At 40.1% G+C, this 23,123-nt stretch overlaps 1 long non-coding RNA gene and 1 pseudogene across 1 annotated transcript; one reads left to right on the top strand and one right to left on the bottom strand.

The window, feature by feature from the left end:
- The first annotated feature begins 5,753 nt into the window (after nt 1–5,753).
- On the top strand, nt 5,754–6,504 carry LOC130089022 (uncharacterized). Its single transcript, XR_008807520.1, has 3 exons — nt 5,754–5,923; nt 6,072–6,239; nt 6,362–6,504. It is a non-coding gene; the product is annotated as an uncharacterized LOC130089022 (long non-coding RNA).
- Nucleotides 6,505–8,955: 2,451 nt separating this feature from the next.
- LOC130088860 (uncharacterized protein K02A2.6-like) lies at nt 8,956–19,910 on the bottom strand (annotated as a pseudogene).
- Between the last annotated feature and the right edge of the window lie 3,213 nt (nt 19,911–23,123).

Raw genomic sequence — 23,123 nt, 5'->3', positions numbered from 1 at the left:
GAATTTTAATAATGAAAATGTGTTTGAAAATGTTTTGCTTAAATATTCAATCATGCTGAATTTCAGCCTATACAAATGCAAGCCCTAAAAATACAATGCATTAAAATGGAAGCATGGTAAATGCAATGCCTATTTTTTTCAAGTAGTGCAATTCAACAGGCTTTTTTGTTTCAAAAACATTTGGCATTATTTTACTTCCATAGATCGTGGTGTGATAATATCAGTCTGCATTTTGTTCGCAGATTTAGTCGCACAAACAGTGCAAGCGGCTCGTGACAGAAAACAGACTGAAATTTCGTTAACGAAAACTATGACGAAAAATGTACTTTGATTACCTTTTTCCCCCTAAGACAAAGACGATGAGAGACGACACCCGTGTCATTAAAGGTGCCATATGTCAAAATTGAGGTAAAATTATCCAAAAAATGAGCTACACGCATCAAAAGAATGAGAAGAAATAAGTGCAATGATGTCATTAAAAAATTGACAAGTTATAGTGCTGCCGAGATATAAACCTAAATTAGCATGCTAAATTACTAGCGCCGGCCCGACTGGTGTCGTAATACCAGTTTCGGCCATGGGAGGCGGTATGCGGGCAACATACATAACCACCAGCCAAACTGCAGTACACGAATAACTCGCACGGCTTGTGGGCGTACTTGAACCTGATGTCGACCGGCCTTTATAATTTAGTGTTGAGATGTTGTTCATTGAGTCTCTAATCTCCAAATGAACTGCGGTCTTACTATCGTGTCAATTGATTTGATTAATATGCGCGAGGGAGAGAGAGAGCAGGAGGACTGCGCTCGTGTTGTTTGAAGACGTGAGAGTGCGCGCGCGCGGCCGGGGCGCTCTCTCTCTCTCTCTCTCTCTCTCTGCTCGTTATGCGCCCTGTCAAGCGCAGCAGTCATTATATTCTACATCATTCACCGATCAAAATAGGCTTTGGCGGGACAAAGCGGACGATTTGACGGTTTTAGAAGCTTAACAAATCGAAACTAAAAAACAGACTAGAGTAGGCCAACTTTCTGGAGGTATACTGCCCCCATCTGGTATGGAATATGTGGAATATGAATTTATTTTTTGGCAGACATTCCACATGGCACCTTTAAAGGATAACTGTGACTATCAACAAAGACGAGACTGAAACGAGCGTTCATGCTTACGGATGCCATATTTCAATAATTTAAACCCCAGTCAGAGCTTTTCTGTTACAAGAGCACGTTTTCTACCTGGTCTTTTCAATAGTATCTGGCAACCACGCGCGCGCTTTCTATATTGCTGAAGAAGCGCGGATGATCTGAAAACACACAGACAAGTAGGCTAAACTGGTGTTCCGCGATAATATTTTATTTTTATTTTTTGACAAAATTTGAGACCCCCTTTAAATTTTGCTTTTGAGGCTTTCAGGGGGTCTAATGGGTTAATCGGGGGGGTCGAGCCCCCCCGGACCCCCCCGTATTTCGCACTATGGGTGTAACGATATTTGAACCGAACCGAAAAACCGCGATACACCACCCACGATGCGTATCGCGATACTCTCATGGCGAACCGAACACGCCCCGCCCCCTGCTGCCCCGCCCAGCCCCGGCTCATTGCACCTCATGTGTTATGTGTACACAACGAATACAGGGCTGTTGCCTAACCACCATTAACCACATATAATCGCAATAAGCTCAGTGTTTTGTTACTTTTGATAATAAGCAAGGTGTAATCTTTCAAATTATGTCTATTTGATCACGAAATGCAAACAATAAATGCCGTTTTGGCGCTCTTAGATGTGGCGTGACAGATATCACTGTATGCATGCGGCAGCGCGGAGCGCGATCATCTCTTCCTCAGTTACAGAATAAACATGAATGGACACCCGAAGGTATGTTGAAAGATACAGTATACTTACTGAAAGGCATCAAAACTCGTGTAAACACTCAATCAGTGTTTCAACAGCGGAAATACGTCAATAAAACGCTTAGTTTTTCACATAGCTTTATATTTACCTCAGGCAAGTCATTCAGTGTCCACAGCTTGCTGGTTTGCTAACTCTTTCACTAAATAAATGCTATATATTAGCCTATATATTATATTTTACTTAACCTGTTTATGATATCTTGATTATTTAATGTATGTTTAAAATAGTTGTCATGAAAATAACAGCAACTGTGTAAATTATTATATAACAATAACAAATTAGAGTAAAAACATGTTAATGCAAAAATTGCCTTATGTGCAGTTTATATGTTTTCATACAATTTGTTATTTGAGTGTTGATTATTATTATATCATTTAGGCTAAAAGTCTAGGCTCTGTTGTTAAGCTTTAATGTTATAGTAATGTGCAAGTAAGGGCTGTAGTTTGCAGCATTAGCAGATAATTTTGTTATCCTTGAGAAACGTTTACTTGTAATTGAATTAATTTAAAGACAAGGACACAATTTGTTCATTAAAGCACTGTTTAATAAAAAATAAAAGCAATTTTAGCTTTCTAAACCCCCCCACCCCACCGAAATGAACCGAACCGAACCGAGACCTCAAAACCGTGGGACGAACCGAACCGTCAGGTTTGTGTATCGTTACACCCCTAATCTTTATTATATTAATGTGTGTTTCTTTTGTCCAATTTTATCTTTAAAGATTATCAACCTATTGCTGACTATTGCTTCTGCAAATACCTCTGCAAACTGAAGAAAATAAATAGTCAAGTCAATGAGTTGTCTTCTTGCGTCCTTCATTGTTTGAACGCCATCTCGAGTTTGGGCAGAGCTGAATAAAAAAGCCGGAAAACTTGACAGTAAGCGATAACAATAGGCTTTAGAAAAGCGCCTGTTACTCTTCTCGGATCTAGGATATGGCCCATCAGGACCTTTCAAAGGCCTTTTTTCAGTCCTTTTATTTGGCTAAAAGTGTATTAATTTGATTAATACAAATAATTTGATGGGGTGCGGGTATTTTCTCGGCTACCTCCTCTTTTACATTTCCTCTCCTCTGATCCCATCTAGATTTTTGCTAAACAAACCAAAACTAAGTCTGCAATACCCTTGTGGTGAGCAGGACAAGGTCGAGGGCCGTGGGAGAACGGCGCGAGGATGAACCTCATTACAACCCTAATCTGTAATTAATACACATCCTTCATGGCCAGTCCTACCTGTTCTCTTGACCTGCTCTAGATACATTTACTTTCTCTCTGTGCTCTTCATCTTCACGGCCGAGAAAACAAAACAGATGTTTCACAAAAAGTCTGAAATACCTTAATCTGCAATGTTTCTCGATATTGTCTTTGATATAAGTCATAAAATCATGTATGGTCCCTTTCTACCTGTTCTCTTCACCTGCTCTGAACTAATTTTCTATCATTACTTCGTTGTCCTCCCCATCTTCATGGCTGAGTAAACGGACCAGATATTTCACACAAATTCCTAAGAAATCCCTAATTTGTAATGTTTCCTGACATTGTTTAAAGTGGTCATGACATGAGGAATCCAATTTTACTTGAACTTTTGATTAATAAGAAGTCATTGTACTATAAAAACATCCTATACATTTCCAAGCTTAAAATCCTCATTCATTGAATGTGTGGGGCCTGTGATGTCACAAGAGCCAAAATACATTTGCATAATATGTCTCTTCATAAAGACAGATGCCTGCTTTTCACCCTTGGCCCCACTTACTTGCCCTGTCCAAATAGCCACACTTGCAGTCTTGGCAACTTGAAAGCGTGTGTACGCGTCAGGAAGTAAGTGCGCAAGACTGTCCAATGGTTTAAAAATGCCAAAGTGCAGTGCCCTTAATGCACACTAAACCCTCATTATCTCGAATTACCGCTTCGGAGCGGTATTCTGGAATCAAAACTGCATAGATAAGAATGGGAATTGCTAAAATTCAAACGATATATACCCAACCATGACGGCAGTGGTGATTATAATGCGTGAACGTGTTGTTGTGGCCAAAATTCTTATTAAACATCATCACTGCGTAAGAGACAACTCTGAATCAATTAGTCTTTTAAAAAATATTTATTCTAGCAAGAATAGGCCCAGTCGCCAACACAGCAGTACCCTGTCGAGTGAGTGAGACACCAGACAGGAAGCAATGGGCAGCCTTTATACCATTTTCAAGGTCTTCGGCAGGCTTCTTTTGCCTGCCTTCCACAGATAAGAGAACCATGCTTACATAAGTTTCTGTTTATCACTTAGTTATCCCTTAAGACCACCACCAAAAGTCAGTACTAGGGTCAAAGGTCCTGTCCCATATGTTTCTAAAGTGTCACACCCAGCCACCTCCCCAGATACCCAAACATGCATACATCCTGTTCACAAACATATATGTTCCCATATCTAATGATCAATTAAAAACTTATTACAACTTCCTCTGTTGTAATCTATTTGATAGGGAAGCATATTTTCCACAGGTGGTATTTCACTTCCAGTCACTTAAAATAAAAAGAAAAGTTTTTTTTATTTTTCTTAGGGAACCCAAAATGGTAAACTCACCTCTGTCTGTGTGTCCTCCCTAACTGCTGTACAGGAGATTTTCAAAGACATTCCTTAAGTTGAACAACTTCAGTATACAGCTGTGTGTCTTCTCAAGATGTTGATAAAGACATTCCCAGTGAAAAGCAAGGGGGCATCAGCACTCACAGCAACAGTACTTCTCTGACTGTGCCATTGATCTATGAGGAGAACAACAGCACTGTTGGACAAAAATGTGATTTTGGTTATGTGAGGCCCCATAGCACAATAATGTGTCCATTCTAAGGCAAACTTTAATCAGGTTTCTTTTTTTTTTTTTTTTACAGTTTATACTGTAAATAATTCTTATTTATTAACAGGGGACATCTTCCAGGACTATGAAACTGGTGGAATGCAGGCTAAAGGATCATACGGAAATGTCTTTGATGGAACGATTCACGAAAGGTTTGTTTCATTACTTGCTAACAAAAGTTATTTGTACTCTTGGAATTTAAACTCATGAAAAGTTACATTAAGGTTCATGTCTGGAGTCATGTGACAGATGTGCAGAGATAATTAATTAATTAATTGTAACCCATTCTCACAAAAAAATAAAACAATTTTTGGTAAACGGGTGGTAATCAAATATGTTGTGAAGACAGAAAACATGGAAAATGTCAGTATTGTAAGTAGACTGCTTCTCTCTTTGTTTTCTTACTCAGAGTAAGTCACTTTAGCGATAGGCTATTTTAACAAAATTTTTCCAGAAAAAAAGGCCCATTGTCAATAGCGTATGAACTTTCAAGTCAAGCAGCTTTCTGTTTGTCAACACGGCAAAAATTAGCGTGACCAACATGAACGAGTAAAATGTGCGTGTTGAACTTTTTCGCCCTCACGCAAAAGTGAGCTTGTGGATTCCAGTTAAAATAACTGACTTTTGCACTGCGAAATTTTGCCTATCAACAGTAAATGTAACCACAATGTCAGTTAATATTTACAGTTGAATTTGTTTAAATTACAAGTCCTCAAACCTACTTACCCCAATGCAGGACATAATTCTGTTGTAGTAATTCAGATAAGTTAAACCACGTCCCCTAATCATCTCACTTACCGTAACTATTATCTCTCCTGTAGGGTCTATTTGACAAAGCCCTTCCAAAAGAGGTCACTATAATGGTTCTTCTGAACAAAGGCTCCAGTGTTCCTCAAGTAAAAGAGCTGCTGGACTGGTATGAGAGACCAGATGAATACATACTGGTCTTAGAGCGGCGCACGTACGCCATGTAAAGCCGTACGGCATGTAATATGTGTCGGTTTGTACTTCGGCATGGTAGCAGAATCAGGAAATCGACAGCACGAGTGGTGATGTGTCAGGTTGTCACTGTTGCAGGAATATGCTGCGAAACAACTTGCAGGTCGAATTATTAGACTTTGGCTGTAGTAGATGCTTGAAGAAGTCTGCCTATTCAACATACAGTGGTACGTATTATTCCACAAATCTATGGTGACAAGTTATACTAAGCCATTCAGAACAGTAGATCATTTGTTGTATTATAATAAATAAATACACAAAAGCTGTGTAAATACAAACTAATGGCAATGGACAAAATCTTGTTCTTTCTTCCAGGCACAAGAGCTCCCCATGAGAGTGCCTGTCTTAGAAGGTACCACGGCAAGCCTGCAACAGTGTATTCTTTAGGCGTACTGTTGTTCAGGATGGTGTGTGGGCAGTTCCCTGTCAAGCAGCTCCCTGAGATCTTTCCCAGGAACTGGTACATAGAAGAACTTTCCAAAGGTGAGAGGATTTGGATGAATCATACATGAAATTTTATTACTGCTTAAAATAATGTGATCTTGCGTATAGATCTTACGTTAATGAAATTTATTGAATGATTTATATGCATTTTCTCTTCACAGAATGCGTAGGTCTGATCTGTTCATGCCTGGAAAGTGATCCAGCCAAGCGGATTGTTGATTATATGTGTATATATACACATACTGTATATGCAACTAATATATTATAATTTACCATTGTATAGTTCCAAGCAGCAATTACAGATCCAAGCACAGCTTACATGCACTTTGCACATTGTCCGGGAAGCAGACACACTCTGTCAGTTCAAAGCTAGACTGAAAACACATCTCTTTGACCTAGCATACACATAATACATTATAGACTTCTATAATTCAATGTTAGGCTGCAGGTCAGCCGGAACTGGGAACACTTCCCTTAAATCTTGATGTACTCGTTACATCATAAGAAGAATGGCATCTACGCTAATATTAGTGTCTTTGTTTATCCCGAGGTTTTCCCGCAGCCTGCCGTATCCAGATCTGACGAAGGAGCTTCGCCTGGACCCGATGACAATGCAGTGCTGAAGTGTCAACTATCCTCTCCCTATGGAGGATCCCTTGCACTCTACAGATAAAGCGTTGTGAATTTCGGTTCGCGTACCCCGAAGTGATAAAATAAAACAAAATTCTGTATCAATTTGACAAGTAGTTTGTTTAGGCATGGGTTGTATGGAATTACAAACCTGTGCACATATTTTCAAAAGCACATAACTAATCAATTCTGAATGTGCATGTGAACGCCGTCAGCGTTAATCGTTCGCGTTTAAAGTCTGATCATTTCGACGGAGGTGAATCAATCAAAATTAACTTTAGCTGGAAATAACATTATTCAAGAACCGCTATAAAACCAAAACAATCTCTGTTACCTTAAATTATATGTTTATCTCTGTAAAGCTGCTTTGAAACAATCCATTGTTAAAAGCGCTATATAAATGAAGATGACTTGACTTGACTGCAGAAGAGAAAGAAAAAACGTATTTATTTTTCTTCTGTAAGATGTGCTTACAAATCAAATATATTATATTATATAAAAAAATGTAATAATGATGTGGATGGATAAATAATTTAAAATACTGCAATATTCCATAAAAAATGGTCAATTTTAATTTCATGTTGACATTAAATGTGAAATGTCCTGTGTGTTCATCTAGCAGCTTTGGCAGCCAAAATTCACTGAAAAAATACTGTGTGATTGTTTCAGGTATTATGGGACGGCATATTGATGCTTGTATATTTTACAACTTATAACCATATATTTTATGAAGTGATTTAATGTTAAATCATTACTGATAACAAAAATGAGAAGCAAATTGATGTAAATAAAATATAATAATTTTCTGATGTGTCACACAGGGACTTTTTGTAATGTTTTTTTTTTAAATGTTTTTCATTGTAAATCATACAGCAATGCATTGTTTTTACTTTCATGTAATGCAATGCAAAACCATTTACAGTTTTACTCGGTTTATCAGGGTTATTCAATTTAAGTTGCAACAGGTCCAGCTTCCATGTTTCTTTTCCAGCTTTTTTGAATGATTATAAATTATTATCTGTGAACAGATGTAGTAGGCCTACTTTGTAAAAGGAAACAGTCAAAATATCAAGAAGAAGGATATTGGGGCTAAGCTCCACGTCCGCGACTAACTTGGACTTGACAGAGTTTCACGAGTCACGACTTGACATCTTTATTAGACAGGTGAGCAAATGTACATAAAACAAATCAATGTTATATAACGTTAGCTCACCCAACATGATGAAATGTTAGAATATGGTCAGTATGTTATTCTAATGTTGATCTAGCTTACTGCTAGTTTCGTAGGCCTATAGCAAACGAACTAACACGTAGTATAACATTATAACTTTCAACACACATTTAAATGCCGTTTAGTGTGATAGTGCAACGTTAGACCAAGTGAAGCAGCGCTGCGTTACCTCACAAGTTTAATTCGTCTAATAAACTGACGTGTGTGAGTAATCCAGCACTTGCGGGTAGTTCGGTAGAATTAAATGTCCTTATTCCTTTATATCCGCGGGACTCGCGTGTGGTCTCTTTAGCAATTGCGACCTGCTTCATACCACTGTAATGTTAAAAAACATCAATGTTTGCACTCATCCATAAACATAATTAGATCCATCAGCTTGACAGCAAGTCCCATCTTTCAGCACATCACTGCATCATAAACCCACGCCTTTGTTATTGTTGGAAACTGCGCCCTCTTGTGGCGAAAAAAATCTAACATATTGTGCCTTTAAAATATAGTTGCAAGCAGCAATTATTAAGGGGCCAAGTACAAGAAATTGATAAGAGTTATCAGACTGCAACAAATGATAGACATTTTTAGATTATTTTTAGCACAACGGCTGAAAAATCATAAATACAATTACTAGTAATATGATTTAATTGCTTATCACTTTTAAACAATAAATGGCACTGTTGTAGCTTTTGTGCTATCAAAAATACACGGAGGCAGGATTGCGGTGTCAGAACAACAACAGTTGTGTTTTTTAATGAACTCATGCGTCAGAAAAAACGCGCATTAAACCACCCCCAAACTCTCATGAACGTCTTCTTAAAGGGGACATGTCCAATATACATGTGTGTCGGTGATGAGTGAATTATGTCAGCAGATCCATGATGTGTGAGCTTGTATCTGCCTCTACACAGGTCCCCCAGAATTCACCAACACCGGCAACAGCAGCTTGCTAGGAGCTCGAATTTGTCTCCCTGAACGTGTGAAATGCCGCGAATCGGCAGCATCTTGAACCTCTCGCGCAGTCTGAGATTCCGCTTTGGAGGCTGCTTCCTTGTTGGTGGCTGGACGACCCCTCCTTGGAGCCTGCGCCGGAACCATCGGTTGACCTGGCTCCCCATGAGCTGCTTTGAGTCGATCAACAGTCACTCGCTCTGGGCGTCCTCCTATATCGACTAGAAAGGTTTTGGCTCCAGCGTCCAGAACCCGAAACGGTCCATCGTAGGGGGGTCGCAGAGAATTCCGATGAGCATCATGACGAATGAATACAAACTTAGCCTCAGAAAGGTCTTTGGGAACCCAAGCCCCAGCCAGTCCATGTTGAGAGGTAGGTAGAGGTTTGAAAGCCTTGATCCTGTCTAAGAGGGCAGTGCGTTCAGAAGATGGACTCCAGGGCTTTGTGCTGTCTAGAATGAAATCTCCCGGGACCCGCAAACTCTGACCGTATACCAATTCTGCTGAAGAAGTTTGTAGATCCTCCTTGGGAGCCGTCCGCAGGCCCAGCAGAACCCAGGGTAGCCGCTTGGTCCATCTGTCATCTGTCAAACTGGCCCTTAGCGCAGCTTTCAGAGAGCGATGAAAGCGTTCGCAGAGGCCATTTGCCTGTGGATGGAATGCTGTAGTACAGTGCAGCTGCACTCCCAGAATCCGAGCCACCTCTGTCCACAAATCAGATGTAAATTGGGGGCCGCGGTCTGAAGAGATGTCTGATGGTGTGCCGAAACGTGCAACCCAAGTGTCAATGAAGGCCCGTGCTACATCCGCTGTTGTCGTTGAGGTCAAAGGTACCACCTCCGGCCACCTGCTGGTTCGATCCACCATTGTCAGAAGATGAGTAAACCCCCGGGATGGTGGCAGTGGTCAAAACGTCGCTCTGGTACCTCGAAAATTTCCAATGGTGCCTTGATGTGTCTTTGTACTTTAGCTCGCTGACATGCTACACAAGCCGAGACCCAGTTTCGGATGTCCTTCTTCAATCCATGCCACACAAACTTTGAAGAGACCAGTTTCTGTGAAGCTTTCCGTCCAGGGTGTGACAAACTGTGGGCTCTGTTAAAAACAGCTCGCCTCCACTGTCCAGGTACCACTGGGCGAGGGTAGCCCCTGGAGACATCACACATCAGTGTAACTCCTGCCTCTGTAAAGCGCTCTCTGTCAAATGTGCTGTACCTCTGCTCATTTGGGCGTAGCTGGCGACTAAAAAATGCCAGGGGTTGCCAAACACCGCCAACCAGCTGTTCATGTACTGCGCCGACAGCGCGGTCTGAAGCATCTGAAGTGAGGGCAATGGGGGCACCTGGAACAGGATGGGACAGCAAGGTGGCTTGCGCCAAAGCGAGTTTAGCGCCTTCGAATGACCTAGACATCTCCTCTGACCAGGAAATCGTTTTGTTCTTGCCATGTCCTTTGAGGGCTCTGTACAAAGGATGCATGAGCTCGGCTGCCCGAGGAATGAAACGGTGATAGAAATTCACCATCCCCACAAATTCCTGTAGTCCTTTGGTTGTCTGGGGAACAGGGAACTGTGTAATGATGTCGACTTTGTCTGGTAGGGGAACTGCCCCTTCGCCGGTGATTCGATGACCAAGAAAGTGGATGGCAGTCAGGCCAAACTGACACTTAGTGGGGTTAATTATCAAGCCATGCTGGCTGAGGCGAGCGAACATCAATCGCAGATGCGCCAGGTGCTCTGATCTAGAGGTACTAGCGACTAAAATGTCATCCAAGTATACAAATAAAAAATCCAGATCTCGTAGGATTGAGTCCATCATGCGCTGAAAGGTTTGTGCCGCATTTTTGAGGCTGAAGGGTTGGTCAAAATCCCTTGCCTCTTCAAATACATATATAATCATATATCATTTTGAATGGTTATATACTTCCTTTATAAAAATCAATAATCAAATATATTCATTATCACATAATAATTTTTATATTCTTGTGCTTGTGAAATTATATTTTCTTAAATGCATGGATGCAAGTAACCAGTTTCTTTTAGGTGCATTCCAATCTTACTTTGAGATTGCACTTAGTACACGCAGGACACGAAGGCCACGGAACCCACAAGGCCGTTTGTCTCTTTCTCTGGGATCAGTAGAAAGGTTAGAGGGTCCTAAAGGCAGCGTGGGCACATATGATTCTTCGCTGGACATATGGTCAAGCTATATTGAGCGTTACTATCAAACTTTAATTGTTGTATTAAAATGTATTCTTTCCAGTATATTTCCTTCCTTGGGAGTAAATGCCAGTGATCTGTTTTTCTCCTAAATGAGTGAATGTTTTAGCATTATGTTTTGGTATACTTAACTGATAATAAGGAGCTCAGACTCTCTTCAGCCTTGATGGGAGCTGTTATTTGCTAGTGTCTGTTATTTGTGTGTGTGTGTGCGTATGACATTCTATGTAGGTTCTGGACGTTCGGACCAGACACCCCGGCGCCCTTCTCTAACCTGCGAGGCCACCACAGACCTAAATCCAATGAGTGGACGACAACTATCTTTACTAATGGCGATAGGCACCCCTATCTCCTCACATGTGTTAAATTGTTTAGGCTTTCATGTTTCTTAGCCAATGAGAATCATTCAACCTGTAAGCAATGACGTAGCTTAGACCTTGGAAATGGTATAACTGCTGTGATCTTTGTAACTGTAAGCGGGGCGGCCTACGAACTCCTGTGGGAGTCTTGAAGCTGACTTCTGCTGATGAAAATGCAAACTATCTTCAGTAAAACTTTTCTTTAATTTTTTATAAGTCTGACTCCGGGTCTTCATTCTTCATATCTGGTTCTGGGTCTTTGACTGTATACCCCTTACAGTTATGGTGGAGGATGCGCTGGCAATTATTCTCGGTGACACCCCTGGCAAATCAACAAACAAGGTAGTAAGCTTTTGTTAATTGTTAGGGCTGTCTGACTGGAAGAGATTTTGAAGGAGAGCGGGAGAGCTTCACTCCGATGAGGCGAGTGAAGCTTCACTCCGATGAGGCGAGTGAAGGAGTAAGTTAATTATACTGCTGACAATATAAGAAGTCGCTGAGAGCGTCGTTAAGGGTAACGGCAGCAGACAGCGCAAGCGAAGCGTGCTCTGTGGGGGCCCCGCTGGGCATTACTGGTGTAGCACCACCCCAGCAGAGCACGTCCCTGGGCTAGAGGTCCAGTGGCACCGTAAACCTGCTCAATCTCTTCCATCTCAGATAGGGGATCCCCGAACTTAGTGAAGTGAATCAGGCAGTTAGGGATACTAACAATAATAGGGTTGTTTGCCAGGGATGCATCAGGAACAATTCCGAGAGAAAAATTAAAAAAGTTGTGACCCAAATTGGCATGGACCAGTATATGTAACTGTGATTTTGGAGTATACTTTGCAGTTTCATCACGCAGAAGCCAAGCTGTGTTGTTCAAAGATCGCCGCCTCCATTTCTGCAATAACTTCAGGTGAGTATGAACCATGATTAAGATATGGCAGAAAAATGTAATAACTTAATCAGTAACCTGAAGAGTCCTGAAACAAATAGTGAGACAGGAAAAGCAAACGCTGTAAGCAGCTGTGCTCTAAAGCCCTCACTTTAAATAAATTTGCAGAAATGAGTAAGTAAATGGTAGTCAGGATTTTGATTCTGATTGGAAATTTAAAAAAACTTGACTGGCTACAAACAAACAAAGAAACTGAAAAATTAAAATGTTTAGCCTCGTATTGCTTACGATGATTACAAGAAGCAAGTGAAAGAAATTCTGGGTCAGGGATAATTTCCCTGGACAAGCGACTAAAGTTAAACAGACACTTTGTGAAAACAATATTTTGCAGCTTATGAAAATTAATGTTCTGCCAATAATAATGATGAAGATTATGATTGGGTTATTATGATTAAATCCGCCACTGGTGGACTGTAAAAGAATACAGAGAACTGCTTAATCAGTAGCTCTGTTTGCATTCCTGAATGGGACACACTGCTTCAAGGGCGTGCAGTAAGTTGGAGCCGTTGAGGCTGACACATGAACCCACCAGATGACAGAGAGTGTTTTAATGGTGGTCATCAGGACCATTTAATACGTAACTCTAAATTCCCACCGAGAAGGTGTTTAAAAATGTGATAAAATGACAACACATTTCTGGTAATAATGTGAGTTTGAAAGTAGATCAGTGTTTAAATGACGATATTAAAGTTGTCGTCTGAGAAAGAACAAGAGATAAAACAAGGTCAAAAGATTGAAGTCTTAAAGTGAATCCTTTTGAAGAAAAGATCTATAATAGTAATTTTTATAAGTTGATGTAAAATTAATGACTCCAACAAATGTGAGTTGCAAAATATATCAAAGTAACTTAAAGGATGATTGTGTTGTAATTAAACATTTTAAAAAGGTTTTAGATGATATAGAGAGACTAATCTCACAGATGATTTACAATAACTGCAAAAGTATCACAAGCAGAGAGTGCTTGCCTCGTCAAACTTAGTGTGAATCCTAATTGGAGATTGATAAACTCCAAGAGAAAACTGAAGTCAAATATTAAACTATGGTTGAGAACTTGACAATTAAAATTGAGATTGAGAAATGTGAAACGTTATTGAGAACTAGAATAATTATTTTTATGTAAAACAAATAAGCAGAAGCCGTACTGAATTAACAGTTGCTAAATGCTGATTAAACAAACAGCTTGAAAAGTTGACCATGAAAGAACTAGAAGCTGATGTTTAGTTTTCAAAAGATAAGTTTGTTATTGGCTGTAATGAAACAGTTTGCTTATCTGAATCTGATGTGTGCTGTGGCTGAAACTGCCAGTGCAACAGACTCAATCTGAGTGGAAATTTGTAATGCCTAAATTTCCTGATGTGTGGGCAAAAGACAAATATAAATAATATGTTTATTTGAAACCGTATGTAATTTCTGGCAAAGATGCCTTAAGCTGGGATAGAGTTAAAAGATGATAGATAAATGTTTGATGTTAGAAGTATATGAGAGAGCAGTGTACCATCCAATAGAGTCTCAGAGTCTCTCTCATTCAATGAGTCAGCTAAAAGCTGGTATCTGTGATAATGTGTAAAGCACAGTGTTTCAGTTGAAGGATCATAGACACAGAGATGTTTTAAAAATAAAACTGAATGACTTTAAAGAAGTATTTAAAATAATAATACAGATAGAGATGACATTTTGATTAGGTTAATTTAGGACCAGTAACTTCTTTGTCTGATCTTAGTCCCCACCATGAAACGGGGGAGGGGCCGACGGAAATGTACACTGAATGTACGGTTGTGATCTGAATTCACTGAGTATAATCCAAGTAGCTAGGTTGCTGCTTTTAAGATAGTTAATGGATTTAAGTGATTAAATACTGTTGTTCTGACCTGTCTCCCTATGTGAACACTATTAGGCAATCCGAATGGCTCTGGTGACTCTTGAACGTGCCTTTCCTAAGCTCTAGAAAACAGCTGAGTTGAAGCAAACAGCCTGTGATGGGAAAGAGCGGTCACCAGTGGGCACGAGTGGCTACTCAATGACGGGTAAGACCTTCTATTGGCCAGACAGGGGGCAACCCAAGCCAGAGTGGATCACGTAAAGTCACTGGGCATCTCAAGATGGAGGTGTTTATGTGAGAAAGGTATGAGAGTGGAGCGGATGACTGTGAGGCCAGCAGCATCCTTTATCGTTAGGGCGGATGAGCTGTGAGGAGTTACAGACAGTCTGACCCAGAAACGTGATGTTCCTCTAATACCAATCACCAGAAACCGCATTCATTGTATGGCTTGTTTTTTTATTGTGACAAGCGTCTGCAAATATGCCAGGGGAAAACACCCTGCTGGAGATTATAGATAAAGGGCTAACAGAAATGGGCTTTCAAGAGCCAGCTGAGGCCATGAAGTGATTCCCATTAGTTGTTGTGGAGACAGTAGCAAAACTTTTTATGTACTGGTTTGCCTTATGGGCAAGGAAAATCATAGTGTTGATTTTGAACTAATAGGTCTATGACATAGTTTTAACTCCTGAAGGTCGTTAGACATGGTGGTGGCTAAAGATGAAGACAGCTTTTGTAGATTTGAGAAAAGTCTGGATAACAAGGTGAATGGTCAAAGGTTATTGTAATTAATTTAATATTACATTATGTCTAAGTTACAGCCTTAGAAGGCTGTTGAAAAAGATTATTTATTTATAGTGAGAGAGACTGCTTGAGCAGAGGAAGGGATGGTAACTGTGTCTGTCTTTCCATTATTGGCCTGCTAGAGCAAGCTGAAGCAAAATAATGATAATGAAACAAAACAACCCAGCTGACCTTGTTAAATTCTAATGAATAATGAACAAGACATGCTTTGAAACTGGTTGGGAGACCATGTAAAATTAGGTAGAAGCTACCGGAAAATGGGAAGTTTAAAATCTTATTTAAAATTTAAATCTTTTTAGCAATAACATAAAGAAAAATTAATATTGGAAATGAACAGTTAACATATGCGTGTCTAGTATGAGTGCGTGTGATGGTGACAGCACTTTTGTCTTGTATGTATTAGTTTGGGGTACTATTATTTCCTGATTTTGAGGATATTGTGTCATTAACCTCTGGAATTAGTGTTTTATCATTACAGATGGGTTAAGTGAAATGACCAACTTTAGAAAAGTTGATAATTCTAAGTCAATCTGATGAAAAGACAATGCAGAACATGGGACGAGCTTTAATTGGAGTGGTTTTCCAGCTCTGTCTGCTATTGGTAATTATGAATGCTTTTGTCATTTATGATATTGAACTGAATTACTCTCTGGATTAGTATTTTATATAAATTGGAATTGTAAAGAAGATTGCCGTCCATTCTGGGGTAAAACTCTTGTCTAAATTCAACTGAGGGTCTAAATTTAAATAGACAACTAGGTGGGATCATAAGGTTAAACGTAGGGGAAAAAAAAAAATATATATATAGACTTGACGGCAGAGAGACAAAGTGGCACATTGGCTAAGTCACTATCCAAATTATCCAGAGTGAGCTCTATCATTTTTATTGAAAGGCCGGAGGGCGAACAAAGGAGGAGTGAATATAACTTCTAAAAAGAAAAGGTTTTATTTCTCAATCCCTTAAATGTATGTATGACATTAGATGTCTAAGAAAACTACAATTTAATAAAGGTAAAAAGAGAAAGCAGCTATATGGCTGTGGGCTGGGATCTGAGTAACATAATATTTTGGTTTCTGTAAAACTGTAAAGATCAGTGGAACTGAGACAAATACTGTGAGAAGTAGTTATAATGAAAAATAAAGTTGAAGTTAATGATAAGAAAACAAGAGTATTGAAGAATTAATAAAATACCATGATTTCCCTAACGAGGGAACTTTAAGTGTCACTAGGCTGACAGTGGTGAGAGACTCGGATGCAGAAGGAACTGGCATGTAGGGCAAGATGGAAGAAATATAGTAGAAGAAAATGTATGTTATGAAAATACAATTTCTGATAGGATTTATGGAAGTCAAATTAAGTTTAAATGGTATGAAAAAGGTTAGGGTTAGACATTGTATGATTGACAGGGATTCAAGTGATATAAGGATAAGGAATGAACAAAAGCTTTATTAAGCAAAATGGGGAACGATCCTATATTTTAGTGGTAAAATAATGTATAAGATGTTATACAATTAAAATGGTACATGCTATGTGACTGTAAACTGAAGGATGATTTCAGTAAAGACTTAAAGTGCTTACATCGATTATTATGGGTCTTAATTATTAATATTTTATTGTTTGTTGTTTATTTTTAGTTAGACAACCATTGTGTTTTAAACCTAAAGGGTCTATAAAAGGGGTAGTGAAAATAATGGATTAACCATCCAACTTTGTTTATAATAAAAGGATTTGGAAATCATAATTTTATAAAAAAATAAAAAAACTAGTGCATATATTCTGGTATTCATGATTATAGACAATGTCTTTATTTAGGATCTGAGTAGTGACTGTGGATCTAGCCCATGCTAGTAGGAATACAGCAATAGTGCTTGCTTATTTAGCCTGGCTTCCAAAGAAAAAATATGTACTTGTTTCGTAATCAGTTATGTGTTTTATAAAAATTTTAACCTGACTGATAAACTGAGGAAGAATGACATTGATGTCCTGTTGTGAGTGGAAGGTGGGAGAGCCTCTTAATGGGGACTGGAATTTTTAGTATCCAGCATGTCCATGACGAGGTGAAGAGACAAGTGTGACCCGGCAGGGGAGCATGCGTCACCACTCCTCCCTTCCGTAGTGACCTCACTGGTTAGACCAGACGTGGCGGTATTGGACCCCACATTGGTCTAAAACGGGGGACTGAAGGGTTGGTCAAAATCCCTTGCCTCTTCAAATACATATATAATCATATATCATTTTGAATGGTTATATACTTCCTTTATAAAAATCAATAATCAAATATATTCATTATCACATAATAATTTTTATATTCTTGTGCTTGTGAAATTATATTTTCTTAAATGCATGGATGCAAGTAACCAGTTTCTTTTAGGTGCATTCCAATCTTACTTTGAGATTGCACTTAGTACACGCAGGACACGAAGGCCACGGAACCCACAAGGCCGTTTGTCTCTTTCTCTGGGATCAGTAGAAAGGTTAGAGGGTCCTAAAGGCAGCGTGGGCACATATGATTCTTCGCTGGACATATGGTCAAGCTATATTGAGCGTTACTATCAAACTTTAATTGTTGTATTAAAATGTATTCTTTCCAGTATATTTCCTTCCTTGGGAGTAAATGCCAGTGATCTGTTTTTCTCCTAAATGAGTGAATGTTTTAGCATTATGTTTTGGTATACTTAACTGATAATAAGGAGCTCAGACTCTCTTCAGCCTTGATGGGAGCTGTTATTTGCTAGTGTCTGTTATTTGTGTGTGTGTGTGCGTATGACATTCTATGTAGGTTCTGGACGTTCGGACCAGACACCCCGGCGCCCTTCTCTAACCTGCGAGGCCACCACAGACCTAAATCCAATGAGTGGACGACAACTATCTTTACTAATGGCGATAGGCACCCCTATCTCCTCACATGTGTTAAATTGTTTAGGCTTTCATGTTTCTTAGCCAATGAGAATCATTCAACCTGTAAGCAATGACGTAGCTTAGACCTTGGAAATGGTATAACTGCTGTGATCTTTGTAACTGTAAGCGGGGCGGCCTACGAACTCCTGTGGGAGTCTTGAAGCTGACTTCTGCTGATGAAAATGCAAACTATCTTCAGTAAAACTTTTCTTTAATTTTTTATAAGTCTGACTCCGGGTCTTCATTCTTCATATCTGGTTCTGGGTCTTTGACTGTATACCCCTTACAAGGCCAAAAGGCATCCGCAAAAATTCAAAAAGGCCAAATGGTGTTATCACTGCTGTTTTTGGGATGTCTTCATGGAATACTGGCACTTGATGGTATCCACGAACCAGGTCTACCTTTGAGAAAATAGTTTTCCCAGCCAGGCGGGCTGAAAAATCCTGAATGTGTGAAACCGGGTATCGATCAGGTGTGGTGATGTCATTTAGTCGACGATAATCTCCACAAGGGCGGCAACCGCCGTCTGCTTTGGGAACCATGTGGAGGGGTGAGGCCCAAGGACTGTTGGAGCGCTGTACTATACCCAGTTTTTCCATGTTTGTGAACTCCGCCTCGGCAACCGCTAGCTTCACTGGATCTAGTCGATGGGGCCGGGCATAAACTGGCGGCCCGGATGTAGAGATATGATAAACGACCCCATGACTGGCCAGTGCTGAGGAGAAAGTGGGCTTGGTGAGATTGGGAAATTCATTGAGCAGCTGGGCGAACCCGCACTCGCCTGTCAATGCACTAGACAGGGTGGTTGTGGGGAAAGTGCTCCTCGAACAGGGTAAGACATTAAAACCTTCCGCCGTGACTAAACAGCAATTTTTGACATCAACCAACAGTCCATTAGTGCACAGGAAGTCTGCGCCCAGGAGAGGCCTACTCACATCAGCTAAGACAAACTCCCATGTAAAGCGTTGTCCATTGAAGCACAGTGGTATTAGCTGTTTCCCATAGGTGCGTATCTTGCCTTGGTTGGCCGCCTCGAGCGGTGAGCCAGCTTCACCCAAGCGTCTGTCCACCGGGGATGCGGGGAGAACACTGACCTGCGCCCCTGTATCACACAGGAAATGTCGGCCAGATAATGAGTCAGTGACGAACAGTAGGTAAGCGTTGTCGTTAGCTACTATGCTACTGACTGTAGGTGTGGTATTATGGCTCCCCTTGAACGTGCATGGTGGACGGCACCTTTTGGCTTTCGCCCCAAAACGGGCGTGAAAATAACATAGTCCTTGGTCCGGTGATTGCCGCGCGGCAAAAGCTGGTCGTTCATCTGCCCGTTGTGCTGCAGCTCTCATAACCGGGTATACAGACGCAGCCACTGACTCAGTAGTTGTACACTTGTGTGATGCTGCCTGATAAACATCTGCCAGTTGTGCTAGTTCTCTGTAGTCAGTCACTGTACTATTTGCCAAAGGGGTACGAACGCTCTGTGGTAACTGTTGTAAGAACAACTCTTTAAACAGAAAACATGGTTTATGGTCACCCAGCAGCGCTAGCATGTGATCCATTAACTCTGATGGCCGGGAATCTCCGAGGCCTGGCAGTGAGAGCAAACGACGTGCTCTTTCAGTCTCTGATAAACTGAAAGTCTTTAACAGATATGCCTTTAGAGTATCATATTTATGCAGATCCGGGGGGTTTTCCAGAATGCTGATCGCTCGCGCGGCCGTGGAGTTGCCAAGGGCTGCAACAACATAGTAATATCTCGTGTCGTCCGCGGTTATGTCCCGCAATGCGAACTGAGCTTCGGCTTGAGCGAACCACACGGCCGCTTGTTGCTCCCAAAACTCCGGCAGCTTCAGAGATACAGCATTCGTCGACATCGTACGTTAATTGTTCTGTATCGGGGTCACCAATGTAGCTTTTGTGCTATCAAAAATACACGGAGGCAGGATTGCGGTGTCAGAACAACAACAGTTGTGTTTTTTAATGAACTCATGCGTCAGAAAAAACGCGCATTAAACCACTCCCAAACTCTCATGAACGTCTTCTTAAAGGGGACATGTCCAATATACATGTGTGTCGGTGATGAGTGAATTATGTCAGCAGATCCATGATGTGTGAGCTTGTATCTGCCTCTACACTGTTACCAAATTGATGTTGTGTAGCCAGCATGACGTGAAAAAACATACAAAGTTTGGTGTCAATATGACAAAACATTGCAAAGATACAGCCTCAGAATCATGATCATGGCATGCCATCAGTTTCGTTGATGTGTCATTTAAGAATAGTTTTTGATACATTTTTGCTAGCATTGTCTGATGATCTGAAAATTGGACCAACCGTTTATGAGGAGTTTAAAAGGTAGGTTTTTAAATAAATTCAAAATGGTGGACAGCAATTTAGGCCAAATATGGCATAATTGTTATCATTGTTCTGTATGACTCAATGAATCTATCAAAGCCAGTTAAATTAATTGTGTTTCGCGCTCTGTCCGTCTTTCGTTCACAACACGGCAGCAGTGAGACTCGAGAGGAACTTCAGTGCAGCTGCTGGACTTTTAATCAGAGGAGGGCGGTGCTGAAACTCACTCAACTGTCGATGCCGTTCTCTTCCTTCATAACTTGTACTGAGAAGGAGATATTTGGGTAAATACTTGTGCAACACTTTCCGCGAACTCTGTTTTGAAGTTTGAGTTCCAAGAGGAATTTACTGTTACACCTGTTCAACGAGCAAAGTTTCATAATTGGTAAGTAGCCACGTGCCTTTTCTGTTTTGCTCCTGTGTGCTGACTGCTGATGGGACCGCTGTGCCTCGATGAAACCGTTTGTTTACATAGGCTATGTTTATTTACAGACTGTTGCTTACAATTCTGAAATGGCATATTGCAAAAAGTTATCAAACGATCTCGAGTATGATGGGCTTTTATGGCTGCTTTTCACTGAACGGCCACCAGTGTCGCTAATAACAAGGCCAAGGGTTTCTGAATTCTATATAGTCCCTTTAAAAAAGATAAGCCACCCTATACTGACAACAGACAAACAATTTACATAATCTAATTAAAAAAAAATCTTATCATGAGCACAAAGTTAACTAGTAATTTGAAAGTTTTAGTTGTCCACCTATGCCAGAAATATTTGATATATCTTAAATTTTCCCAGGTAGCCTACAACATAGTTTATGAAATGCTCTGAACAAACAATTAATTGTGCTAAATGTAGAAAAATAAACATTGTCAAACTTTATTGTCAAAGTTTCGTTAAATAGTCGGAGTCATACAGTAGTGATCAAAAGTGATATCTGGCTTAGGAAAATTGACATCTTCACATTTATTTGAGTAACTATTACAAATTTGTTAAAGATTTTGTAATCATTTGTGCTTGGAGTCAGTTTTATTTGTGATGTGGCTCAAAAGGGACGCAACAAAATTGGGACACACGAGACATTGTGCGGACATAATTTTTGGCCAAGCTGTCATACAAAGTAATGAACTCATGCAAAAACAAGAGAGAACCAACGAAATATTAACTGATTAGGCTATGTTTGCTTTTCCTAGCTGTGAGCTTTTTGTTTCTCTGTGTATTTTTTGCATGGTAAAATTAAACCTGTAGCTAGTTTGCCATTTTGTCAAATAATTGGAGATAGGTCCGACTCATAGACAGTAAAAGAAATGGACACAGCGACCCCATAGACTTCAACGGAGAAAAGTGAAGTCAAATAGAAGCACTCACTTCCTGATTGCCAAGCGCACTGCGCATGCTCAAACTGAGCTTGAAGACGTAGTTGTGACGTGAGCAACCTGACTGACAGTTGTACGTCTTCTATTAGCGGTGCCAAGAGGAATCTGAATCATTCCCTTCTGAATCTTTCAGAGCCGGAGATCGTGAGTATTAGCTGTTCATGAGCTCGCAGCAGGAGCAACTTTATCACTCTCATGGGCTTCTCCCTTGACTTTATGCCTCCACGTCCCCCGATTGCGTGCGAGCTTCTACATCTGTCTTTACGGTCATTTCTCTTCTATGCGACAGAGAGTCGCGTGTTATGACGCAATCGTTAGCCTATTTTTACAAAAACTGCTTCTACGGGGCCACAACGTAAGATACAAGGTAATGGAGCATTTTATACATTGTCGTGTTTCTTTAGAAATAAATAATGGACAAATGGAGTCTTTAAACGTCTCAGATGTAAAGTTATTCGCTGTCAAAGTGACGCAAAAATGAATGGGAGTCAATGGGATGCTAACAGCAGGTGAAGGCTTGTTAGCCAATGGCGGCGCCCGGGGAGACTTCAGTTTCCGGTGTGGTGAATAATCGGGTTACTCGGTGTGAATAGTCCGGGCGTAGGACCCCATTAGTATGCCAGTAGTATGCCTGATCTGAATCTGTTCTCGCGATAACTTGTAGCTAACGTGAGCTGTTTTAGTGTTATTATGTGGTAGCTTTATGTATAATGCTAACTCCCGTTGCTATATGCAAGGTAAGATTAAATTAAATTGCATATTGTATATGTAAATTGTGTATATTCTATATCTAATATTTAAAATCTCAAGTTGCGTCAATAGCAGAGGAGAAACACCGCGAAATTTAAAAATACTACTGTTATTGTGTATGAAATGTAGTTTTAAGAGTTTTTCAGTCGACAATGAAGTTGTTTTCAATCTCAAATATGTTGTTTGTTTATACAGATAGCGCCTATTTAAAATTATGATCTGACGTTTTCGGAGATGTGAGATCTAAGGGATCAGCGCTGAAGTACACCGCCTGGACCAGCCCACCTCGGCTAGTCCAACCATTCCTTCTTTCCTAGGAGACTCTTGAAGATAAAAACATATTGCAGCATCAAGCAATATCTAATTAATCATATCACAGTTCAATTTTCCAAGTTTTGATTTTAGATTGGGAGAAAAATCTGATTAATCATCTGTCCACTGTAGTGGACCTCATGCATCAATGCCATGGCTATATTTCAGCTACAGTTCATACTTATACTGTGAATATTGTTTTTGAAAATACTTAATCTGCAGTGACATTTATGTAAGTATTATATTATGTAAATAAATGTATTTGTATTATTAGAATGTAACGTTGGAACAGAGA

Source organism: Rhinichthys klamathensis, unplaced genomic scaffold, assembly GCF_029890125.1.
Source record: "Rhinichthys klamathensis goyatoka isolate OS25496 unplaced genomic scaffold, OSU_Roscu_1.1 h1tg000123l_1, whole genome shotgun sequence".
NCBI lineage: Eukaryota > Metazoa > Chordata > Actinopteri > Cypriniformes > Leuciscidae > Rhinichthys > Rhinichthys klamathensis.
Note: the sequence above shows the minus strand (reverse complement) of the source record. Positions and strands in the feature narration are given on the sequence as shown.